Raw genomic sequence first — 3,575 nt, 5'->3', positions numbered from 1 at the left:
TAAAATGATTTAAAACAGTTTTATAATTTTTGGGTTACCAGATGCACACGGGTCTTTTGGAAAACAATCACAATCTGCATCCATCGTAATATATGAAACTGTATATAAAGCACTGAAGGACGGCCCCGACCGAGACAGGGCCTTAGTGGGGTGCTCCCATAGCGGGCTATATCAATAGAATGACCGGTAAAAGTATTTAAAACCGTTTTATAATTTTTGGGTTACCAGATGCACGTTTTCAATCACCAGTTGCACGGAGGATTAATAGCAATCTGCATCCATCGTGATTTCTTAAAGTGTGTAAAAAGCACCCAAGGACGGCCCTGACAGAGAGAGGGCCGTAGTGGGGCACTCCCCTAGCGGGCTATATCAATAGAATGACGGGTAAAAGTATTTAAAACCCTTTTATAATTTTTGGGTTACCAGATGCACGTTTTCAATCACCAGGTGCACGGAGGAAAATGAGCATTTGCATCCATAGTCATGTTTTAAACCGTCCATAAAGCACTCTTGGCCGGCCCCGGCAGAGAGAGAAAGAGATGGTGAAAAAAAAAAAAAATCATCATCAGACCTTCCATAAATAATTCGGGCCGGCCCCCATTGCTAAAGGTCCGTAGTAGGGTGCGCCATAAGCGGACATGAATAGATGGAACACCGCTAACCGCATAGAGAACCGTGTTTTGGGTGACCAGGTGCACGTTTTCAATCACCAGTTGCACATTTTCAATCACCAGTTGCACGGAGGATTAATAGCAATCTGCATCCATCGCGATTTCTTAAAGTGTCTATAAAGCACTCAGGACGGGCCCGACCGAGACAGGGCCTTAGTGGGGTGCTCCCATAGCGGGCAACAATGAGAGGGGTGCCTTTAAATTCATTTTGAACCATATTTGAAATTTTGGGTTACCAGATGCACGTTTTCAATCACCAGTTGCACGGAGGATTAATAGCAATCTGCATCCATCGTGATTTCTTAAAGTGTGTAAAAAGCACCCAAGGACGGCCCTGACAGAGAGAGGGCCGTAGTGGGGCACTCCCCTAGCGGGCTATATCAATAGAATGACGGGTAAAAGTATTTAAAACCCTTTTATAATTTTTGGGTTACCAGATGCACGTTTTCAATCACCAGGTGCACGGAGGAAAATGAGCATTTGCATCCATAGTCATGTTTTAAACCGTCCATAAAGCACTCTTGGCCGGCCCCGGCAGAGAGAGAAAGAGATGGTGAAAAAAAAAAAAAATCATCATCAGACCTTCCATAAATAATTCGGGCCGGCCCCCATTGCTAAAGGTCCGTAGTAGGGTGCGCCATAAGCGGACATGAATAGATGGAACACCGCTAACCGCATAGAGAACCGTGTTTTGGGTGACCAGGTGCACGTTTTCAATCACCAGTTGCACATTTTCAATCACCAGTTGCACGGAGGATTAATAGCAATCTGCATCCATCGCGATTTCTTAAAGTGTCTATAAAGCACTCAGGACGGGCCCGACCGAGACAGGGCCTTAGTGGGGTGCTCCCATAGCGGGCAACAATGAGAGGGGTGCCTTTAAATTCATTTTGAACCATATTTGAAATTTTGGGTTACCAGATGCACGTTTTCAATCACCAGTTGCACGGAGGATTAATAGCAATCTGCATCCATCGTGATTTCTTAAAGTGTGTAAAAAGCACCCAAGGACGGCCCTGACAGAGAGAGGGCCGTAGTGGGGCACTCCCCTAGCGGGCTATATCAATAGAATGACGGGTAAAAGTATTTAAAACCCTTTTATAATTTTTGGGTTACCAGATGCACGTTTTCAATCACCAGGTGCACGGAGGAAAATGAGCATTTGCATCCATAGTCATGTTTTAAACCGTCCATAAAGCACTCTTGGCCGGCCCCGGCAGAGAGAGAAAGAGATGGTGAAAAAAAAAAAAAATCATCATCAGACCTTCCATAAATAATTCGGGCCGGCCCCCATTGCTAAAGGTCCGTAGTAGGGTGCGCCATAAGCGGACATGAATAGATGGAACACCGCTAACCGCATAGAGAACCGTGTTTTGGGTGACCAGGTGCACGTTTTCAATCACCAGTTGCACATTTTCAATCACCAGTTGCACGGAGGATTAATAGCAATCTGCATCCATCGCGATTTCTTAAAGTGTCTATAAAGCACTCAGGACGGGCCCGACCGAGACAGGGCCTTAGTGGGGTGCTCCCATAGCGGGCAACAATGAGAGGGGTGCCTTTAAATTCATTTTGAACCATATTTGAAATTTTGGGTTACCAGATGCACGTTTTCAATCACCAGTTGCACGGAGGATTAATAGCAATCTGCATCCATCGTGATTTCTTAAAGTGTGTAAAAAGCACCCAAGGACGGCCCTGACAGAGAGAGGGCCGTAGTGGGGCACTCCCCTAGCGGGCTATATCAATAGAATGACGGGTAAAAGTATTTAAAACCCTTTTATAATTTTTGGGTTACCAGATGCACGTTTTCAATCACCAGGTGCACGGAGGAAAATGAGCATTTGCATCCATAGTCATGTTTTAAACCGTCCATAAAGCACTCTTGGCCGGCCCCGGCAGAGAGAGAAAGAGATGGTGAAAAAAAAAAAAAATCATCATCAGACCTTCCATAAATAATTCGGGCCGGCCCCCATTGCTAAAGGTCCGTAGTAGGGTGCGCCATAAGCGGACATGAATAGATGGAACACCGCTAACCGCATAGAGAACCGTGTTTTGGGTGACCAGGTGCACGTTTTCAATCACCAGTTGCACATTTTCAATCACCAGTTGCACGGAGGATTAATAGCAATCTGCATCCATCGCGATTTCTTAAAGTGTCTATAAAGCACTCAGGACGGGCCCGACCGAGACAGGGCCTTAGTGGGGTGCTCCCATAGCGGGCAACAATGAGAGGGGTGCCTTTAAATTCATTTTGAACCATATTTGAAATTTTGGGTTACCAGATGCACGTTTTCAATCACCAGTTGCACGGAGGATTAATAGCAATCTGCATCCATCGTGATTTCTTAAAGTGTGTAAAAAGCACCCAAGGACGGCCCTGACAGAGAGAGGGCCGTAGTGGGGCACTCCCCTAGCGGGCTATATCAATAGAATGACGGGTAAAAGTATTTAAAACCCTTTTATAATTTTTGGGTTACCAGATGCACGTTTTCAATCACCAGGTGCACGGAGGAAAATGAGCATTTGCATCCATAGTCATGTTTTAAACCGTCCATAAAGCACTCTTGGCCGGCCCCGGCAGAGAGAGAAAGAGATGGTGAAAAAAAAAAAAAATCATCATCAGACCTTCCATAAATAATTCGGGCCGGCCCCCATTGCTAAAGGTCCGTAGTAGGGTGCGCCATAAGCGGACATGAATAGATGGAACACCGCTAACCGCATAGAGAACCGTGTTTTGGGTGACCAGGTGCACGTTTTCAATCACCAGTTGCACATTTTCAATCACCAGTTGCACGGAGGATTAATAGCAATCTGCATCCATCGCGATTTCTTAAAGTGTCTATAAAGCACTCAGGACGGGCCCGACCGAGACAGGGCCTTAGTGGGGTGCTCCCATAGCGG

The sequence above is a fragment of the Oncorhynchus mykiss genome, unplaced genomic scaffold, assembly GCF_013265735.2.
Source record: "Oncorhynchus mykiss isolate Arlee unplaced genomic scaffold, USDA_OmykA_1.1 un_scaffold_629, whole genome shotgun sequence".
Taxonomy (NCBI): domain Eukaryota; kingdom Metazoa; phylum Chordata; class Actinopteri; order Salmoniformes; family Salmonidae; genus Oncorhynchus; species Oncorhynchus mykiss.
Note: the sequence above shows the minus strand (reverse complement) of the source record.